Raw genomic sequence first — 8,486 nt, 5'->3', positions numbered from 1 at the left:
GTTAAATGTTGTGGCCTGGACGACTTTCCATAGTTTGGAAACACTACGGCTATGACGTAGCAAATGGAATGCATAAAGGTTGTTTATCATAAACAGCGCCACCAAGAAACAATTTGTGCCCCGCCCCGGTTTTAAATGTCCACCATCACGACATTTTAAGGGTTTGTTTTTTCTTCGCTATCACCCCAGTTGTCGAGAAAGTTGTTCGCAAGTTTTGAACTCTCATTAGTATAAACATTTTGGAAAACCGACTGCAGACCCTCGAGCATGGAGTTGTACTTTGGTGAACTGGAAAAAAAAAATCTGGAACGCGGCAGGAAGGTATATAGGCCGGGGTTGACGAAAAGAATGTCAATGGTTACATGACATGCATGGAGCGAAACGAACATACACGCGGATGATCTTTTGAGTGCTCTCCACAACTGTCCATTATGTATATCCACGCGCGTTACTATTTGCCTCAACATTATACTTAACACAGATCGTGTCTAGATAAGTAGATAAGTATACTACTTCCCTCCCTACAGAGCGGTAATCATAAAGATATTTACATTGACTTCCAATTCGGAGAATAATATTAAATTCCCACCAAATCAAAACAAAACCCAAGGTTTAATTTGGACTGAGTAGTGCGTCTATCCAATCTCGTTTGGGAAACCAAAGTATTTATTCTATAGATTTAAATCGAAAGTTCGTAACTGTAAACGTGTGGCATTTCGTTATATCCGTGCGTGCGTTGCATAGGCTACTGCTGGTTTCCCTGCGCATTTGGATGCTGAGGCAGTCGTGACTTTTGATCCATCACATACGGAGCCTATGGCGGGAAAAATGAGCGGGAAAACCATTTGGCGGGAAAAGAGAGCGAGCGGGGCATGCATGTGCATCGCAAGAACAGTAATTCGCTTAGTATTAAATTGTTCACTTAAATTACCGATGGGAAATGAGGTCAACTACAGCGTGCGTCTTCAATATTCCTGCAATTGGGGGTAATCTTTTTTCCTGCTTACAATTATCAATTGTAATTTATTTGCAAATAATTAAGCCTAATGAAGTTGTCGCCCTATAAATAATGAATTGACGGGTACGAGGATGGTCTCATCTCGTTCTATTTAATACAACATCGGATCACTGAAAATGAATGGGAACGAGTATGATATCAAACTAGGTAATAGGCCGAATAATTTCAGTGGCGATATTATAAGCTTTACCTTTTCAGAAACTAAATTAATTGTTTCAAGCGATCTTTCGATCGGATAAATGCATACCAGAAAATGACAAAATTTCATGCATGTTTTCGATTGTGCAAGGTCTAAAATGGTGCATTGGCTTACTTATAAGAGAGATAAATGGAATTGCACGCTTGTTCCATACGCGTTTAAACAAAAATCTGTTGTGATACCAATAGTCATAGCACTTTATAGCACAAGAGTGCACTCTTGTGCTATAAAGTGCTATGACTATGCAATGTTCTCAGTGTACTGATACCTTCGACAACTCAAAGCGACACCGCCAGGCGTTGGTTTTCATCAAGTCCTTATTATTTTGTTTTCCTGTGCACCATGTGCGAAGGAAATTCTCACTTTCTAGTAAAACAAAAAACCAGAAACACTTGAAATAACAAACCCTGCAGTGGTATCAAAGGAGACAGCTCCAGAACCGGGGGAAAATGAATGAAAACAAAGTCCCAAATGTTCCGCCAAAGGTAACCACCGATCAAGCTCAATTTTCCTCCGGCGGCCTGACTGGTAAAGTGCGGAGTTCGCGCCCGGTCACTGAGCTCTCTACCCCCGGTCTAAAGCTCGGTGCCGGGCTCGGTAAAAGCAAAAGGGGCCGTGGAAAAAAAATATAACACCGAGACGGTGATGAAAACGCTTTGCGTCCTTGCGCCTGGTTCGCCAAATTAATTGTTAATTTTGTTAACCGAACAATAATGGATTTGCCGGGGATTTTATATCGTTTTCAATTGTCAGAGATTTTTTTCCCCTCTGATTAAGACCTTGGGTTTGTTGGAATTCTGTGAAAGGCGTATAGGGATGGAGTGTAGAGTTATCTCTTAAGGTCAGAGAATGGAGGAGAGAAAACTGCCGAGACAATTATCTCTGATTCTCGCCACTTCCTTCCACCGGAACGCCAGGGCAGGATTACGGGGCGCATTGAGGGGGGACTTTTCCCGCTTCAATTGAGGAGGGATTGAGACCGTAATTGGCTGAGGAATCCCCGAGTAAATTGTGGCTGACACGCCGGCGCGGATTGATCTGTGATGAAATCCTGCCCGCACTCAACAAACAAAAGGTTGTTTTTTTCCCCCATATCAAGCTTAGCCTGCCAACGTCTAGATTACTTGCCATAGCATCATTGCCATTTTCCTAGTAAAAGAAAATCTACTGCCGTTATCTCAACTTCTTCTAAGGCCAACAAAAAAAGTCTCCGGTTTCTGGTATGGAGCTTGCCCAAAAAGTGGTGCGGCGACGCGGTTTTTTCTTTTTTTTTACCTGATTGTTTTGCTTCAAATGTCGGCTGATGACTGCAAATGGGAGTCCAGAGAGGCCACATAAAGCTTATTCTCGACCATAACCCAATCTAAAAACACGTTTAAATTGTGCAGCAGCAGGATTCCAGTCAAACCAGTGAGTTTGGCGGTTTTGAGTTATCATCTTTCGTTGAAAAAAAAAACTTTTTCATTTTGCCGACGCGCATGGCTACGGCGACGCGAGCGCATACCAGAAACCGGAGACTTTTTTTTTTGGGCCTAAACTAACCACAAATTATAATTATTTTGTATTGCTAAATATGACGTGGTATGTCAAAAACCAGGCCAAATTGGGCAAAGCTATGAATTGAGAAATAGCTGCATCATGACACGGGCTGATTTTCAGCGGTTTTGAGATTGTTTTTAAATTTGCGATGCCACTAATGTTTAAAAATTTAAACTGAAATTCCATCAACTAAGTGTTATAACAACACTTTCAGATATTCATGTCATTTCACAAAATGATATTTTGTTCAAGATTTTTTTGTCCTGAAATGACGCAAACTTAGCCGACATTTCCGACCATCCGATTTCAAAATTTAATAACTCCGTTTTCTGGAATATCAAATTTAAGAAAACAAAGCGGCGTTCGACAGAGCAAGGTCGATATTTTTTGACTATTATTGCAGTAACTCAAAATAGACTTCTTTCCCATAAGTGCCTGATTTTGACACACGATAAACATGTTTTTTTTTCCACAATTAAAACGAAACACTAAAGTGAATACTTGACAAGAGCACCTCATTTCTAATTTTGCAAACACAATGTTACCTTCATGCCAAACTATCAAGCAATGTATAATATTTAATGTGAATGGCGGTCGGGTGTTAGGCCACGCACTATTTCTGACGTAGCGGCTCCATCATCCCGAGCTTTTAATGCGCATCCAACAATGTCCACAAGACATTGTTCATATTTACTCATCCAGCCGACAGCTTCCGCTCATCGCCATTAAGTTGGCCGATCGACGTCATTAATCTTCGATTAGACAGAGATTTGACAGGTTTATTTCTGGGACCATAGTAGATTGGTTAACAAAACCCTCCCTGTTTCGTTTTATATTCATAATTAATCCATGAGCGTAAGTTTTATAAACGTATGGGACCAAAAAGCCACATTAATTAGCCCATTTTAAGTATGGAAGCAACAGGCCTAACTGGGTTTTGATTTTTTTTAAGACTTCCAAGAATGCGCAACCTCCCACCTTGATTGGCGGCATCTCAAATTTTGTTCTCAATATTAATTTTACAACCCCTAATTTCTTACACCCTCGCATTTTCTACATCAATTTTCACATTGTTAAATACAGTCATCTAGCGTTACTGTCCTGAAGAAAGGCGAAATATAACTTCGAAATATTGAAAATGAGCAACTTAACCAAACGTCTTTAAAACAATGAAGTTGTGTTAATATTTCCAGCAGAAGAAAAGGCAGTCGTTATCGACAGAGATTTAACTTTCAGGATAACCGCTCTTTAACAAATCTTACAAACAACTTGCGTAGACTGCATACAGGCCATTACGGGTGAGTGGAAATAGCCCAAGTCCTTCCCAAACCCTCCAGTTTGTCGATAGGATCTTCCCCTATTTCTCTTCGTTCCATCAATGCGTAAACACGGCCAGGCAATAACGGACGGCCGCAGGAAATGCCGCCTGTCGTGAGCGGTAAAAGCCCTTCAACTGGCACGCAACACGCCGCAGCATCGCTGATTCAACACGTCTGCAGTCATCAGGCGAAGTGTGCCCGAGATGGACCATCGACGGCTGTATGAGCGATGCGAAGCGGGGATGGAGAGTTCGGGTGTTAACACCCCCCCCCCCCCCAAAAAAAGAATGAGAAAAGGGAAGAAGAATTAAGAAAGGAGGATGCCGAGGCCTATATTTTCAGTAACGTAACGTAAAGTCAAGGTCATCAATTGCTTGTCCAAAGTGTGTGTGTGTGTGTGGGGGGGGGGGGGGGGGGGAGGGGGTGGAGACATACCCTGATGAGAACTAATGCGAGCGCGAAATGCGAATCTCTAATGGTGCGGGAATCGGGGCCAGCTGAAAGGCCCCAAAAAATGTTGGATTCTATAGACGTTCTGTGGTGCGATGTCAGGCAATTTCTGCCCACTTTAACCAATTTCTTTTAAGCAAAAGATCATCATTTAAACATCATTGTCGAGTTTTGAGTTATTGACTCAGCTATTCTGACCCACATAATCAAATGTAGGCTACGATTTATATTCGGGGGCAAAAAAGTGGGGGGGGGAGCAAATACCCCCAACCCCCAACCCCCAACCCGCAACCCCCGTTCCCCACCGATCGACGCCCATGCTGCTGTAAAGTTAACGCCAGGAAATGCCAGCGGCGGCGGAACGGGTTTGAAACTGGGGGGCATCACCAGAAAGGGGCACTTGCTCAGAATTTTTTTTTTTTGGCACATCCGTGCTGAAAGGTCGGCACGTATTTTTCACCAGACACTTGGTGTCCCTAAAAACCAATAGTGTGTGTGTGTGTGTGGGGGGGGGGGGGGGGGGTGGGGGGGGGGGGGGGGGGGGCTGATACCATCTTCCAACATAGGGGCGCTCTTCAAAACCGAGCATTATATGGTAACTACACATTGTGTACACGTTTTGGGCTTTGTTTTCGTATTTCCTCGTATATATCTAAACTATCAATACCATTTTGTGAAATGGTTGCTTAAAATTAATAGTCGGGTACTTTTAGGACCAAGTTTTTTTATTTATCTCGAGGGGGCACTTTTATGCTCGAGGGGCACATTTATGGCCGCAAAAGGGGCACTAGGGAAAATCTGGGGGGGGTGCAACTGCCCCCCCCCCCCCCCCCCCCCCGGTTCCGCCGCCCCTGGGAAATGCTGGAAATACCGGGCCTATAAAGGAGGTGTACACTGTACTTGAACGTAACATTTAGTGCATAATGAACAGCGCCCCCTCCTTTGATCGTGTACAGAGTTAGAGATTGGACCACACTTGTCAATAGAGGGCGATAGACTGAGTAATCGGATTGATGCAGTCCTACCGAAGCCAACGATATACGAATATCTTGTATTCTACTTCTTAGAGATATGCCATTTCTTCTTCATTACACACGTTGGGGAATAAAAAGTGCTTTCTTTAACTTGTTTTTTTTTTTTCATTTTTAGCTGAAGACCAGCAACGTTCTTAAACATTCCTCCTTAAAAAAAAATCAGTTTTCCCCCAAAGATTATTGTTTTAATCGATGCTGAAAGATTCTTTTACTCAAGTATATTAAGAATGTTCGTTGAGAAGCGGCAATAATTTTTTTATCTAAATTATGTCAATTTTTGGTTTGAATGCATCGTTTTGATTGCTTCTCTATAAATTGAAACGTGTGGTTTAAAAACTTCAAACTCGAACCCACAGTGACAAGAAAACTAACGTCCGGCTGGACCAGTTTTGGATAGATTGATTTTTCTAATATAAAACATAAAAAAGTTGCTATAACCTAAGAAATATTGGTATTATGATGCATGTATTTAACTTTGGCGGCTCTTTCAAAGTCGCTATACTCATTATCATATTCAGACAATACACTAGACATACTGACACAAATAGTTTATATACAATAAGTTCTTATTCACTCAGGTTTAATCTGCAAAATTGCCAAAAAATAAACATTATACATGTGTATCAATTATGGCATTAAGAAGGAAACAAAATAAAATGTCGAGTGACTAAATGTACGAACAAGAATTATTTGAAACCCACTAATATGGACTTGGGACGGGCTGAAAATAATTTTTCAGAAACAAATTCTCATTTGAGGTTGTTGTTTTTTACTACTGAAAACCATTATTGGAAAATCTGATGATTCCATTTCCGATCCTCTATTTAAAGTTATGTATTTATTTATTTATTTATTACATTTATTTACCCGGGGTATGACAAACGTTTTAAAATCAACTAAAATATAATTTTAAGCATTTCAGTATAAGGCACGAATTCCTGATTACGGGATGGGCGAAAACCCCGCCAAAAATCCTTTTTGGGAAAAAAAAACACGGGGAGATTCCCGATCCGGCTCCAAATTACAGTGGCAACCAAGTATATAATACTCCATAGATCATCAGCGCATATTGAACAACTGCACTCCATAATGTGTATTGCCACTGTTTCTGCTGCTTACGCGAGGCAAGAGGAATCTGCAAAGATAAAACAAAAAGGTCATCTACTTAAATTATTCTATTTTTTACAATCGAGACACAAACCAACTACCAGATTGATACACCTACTGAGTAGATTATTTCATTAAAAAAATGATGTGCCACTGCCCGAAGACGAAGACAAAAAAGAAGAAAACAAAATACATCTGAATCTCTTTTTTAAATAACCTTAAGAATTGGTGAAGACTTGCTCTGCAAGCAGGTCATCAGTCCTTCCGTCGGTCCTCCTCCCTGCTTCCGGTTCCTTGGGATTCGGAATCGATATTAGAATGACATCTCAGCTTGTAGACCCTCATCTCTGCCAAAAGATTTGAAGGAAGACGTGTAAGAAAATTTGAGTGGGTTAATATTCGTCTGTTGCTCCTCTTTTTTATTTGTTGATTTCGGAAAAGTGATGATTCTTTTTAAAAATAATTTAAATTAATTTTCTTGTAGATTTATCTTATTTTTGTCGTAATGTATCAGTAATCGTGGACACAACAAGCAGAATCCCTTAAGACAGCCTAAGACATTTTTCAAAAGGAAAGTATGAATGTTTTTACCAAGAAAGCAGTAATGGGTCGCCCGGCAAGCAGGGTCCTCCGGCATCCGTTGTTCCTCCTCCCTGCTTCCGGTTCCTCCGCATCTGAGAGCAACACTCGGGCTTGCATGTCGTCATAATTTACCTACAAGTGGCTGAAAATGGACTTATAAAAAGAGAAAACATGTCCACCTAGCGGAGCTAGGTTAAGTCAGTATAATACACAGTGATTTCTTGGTCAAATTAGTGACCGGTAGAGTGGTGAAACGAGGGAAAATGTGGTCCTTACCTGACGACTATAATGAAAGATACAACCATAGAAAAATAAGAAACGTGGCTAAGGTCAAATTACTGACCAGTATTGTGGTGAAACGAGGGACAATGTGGTCCTTACCTGACCACTATAATGAAAGATACAACCATAGAAAAATGAGAAACGTGGCTTAGGTCAAATTACTGACCAGTATTGTGGTGAAACGAGGGAAAATGTGGTCCTTACCTGACCACTATAATGAAAAGATACAACCATAGACAAATGAGAAAAGTGGTTAGGTCGACCCTACCTAGATTACTAGGTAAAGTTTCAATAATTTTGGTGGTCCTTACCTGACCACATAGGCCCAATGGGTAGAACCATAGAAGGGAAAAAGACATACATACACGAGACCACTATAATAAAAATACAACCATAGAAAAATGGGAAACGTGGCTTAGGTCGACCCTACCTAGATTATACTAGGCCTAACAAGGTAAAGTTTCATATAGTGGCCCTTACCTGACCACATAGGCCCAATGAGTAGAACCATAGAAGGGAAACAGACATACATACATGCAGACGGTGAAGGTAATGCAATTAGTGGCCCTTACCTGACCACTGCACAAGCGTAGAGAAGTGGCAAACTTATCTGGACATTCTAAATACCACTTGGCACTTGGCCTACTGGTCGAGAAGTCTAAATAGTTGAGCTTAATTCCAGATTACCGAAAGCAACGCGAACCAGTTCAAAGGGAAACAATATACCCATTGCCGACCTGTGCTGATCGGACTTATCAGAATTGAAATGTAAATGTCGATTACAAACTCCACTGGATTTGCAGGTCTTAGAAATATCAATGAATTGAGGTTATTTTACTCTGTACACTCTAGACGACACTTTACAAGGTGTATCCGACGTATTAACAGGTGTCATCACCTGATTATTAGCAACATTGTCACCATGGCCCTAACACAACAGGCATTACCGATCTTTA

At 41.1% G+C, this 8,486-nt stretch overlaps 1 long non-coding RNA gene across 1 annotated transcript; it reads right to left on the bottom strand.

Annotated features, from left to right (window-relative positions):
* Positions 1–6,114: 6,114 nt before the first annotated feature.
* On the bottom strand, positions 6,115–8,214 carry LOC119722455. Its single transcript, XR_005270447.1, has 3 exons — positions 7,258–8,214; positions 6,884–7,013; positions 6,115–6,694 (listed from the first exon to the last, which is right to left on the bottom strand). It is a non-coding gene; the product is annotated as an uncharacterized LOC119722455 (long non-coding RNA).
* Between the last annotated feature and the right edge of the window lie 272 nt (positions 8,215–8,486).

The sequence above is a fragment of the Patiria miniata genome, unplaced genomic scaffold (assembly GCF_015706575.1).
Source record: "Patiria miniata isolate m_02_andy unplaced genomic scaffold, ASM1570657v1 HiC_scaffold_15, whole genome shotgun sequence".
Lineage (NCBI taxonomy): Eukaryota > Metazoa > Echinodermata > Asteroidea > Valvatida > Asterinidae > Patiria > Patiria miniata.
Note: the sequence above shows the minus strand (reverse complement) of the source record. Positions and strands in the feature narration are given on the sequence as shown.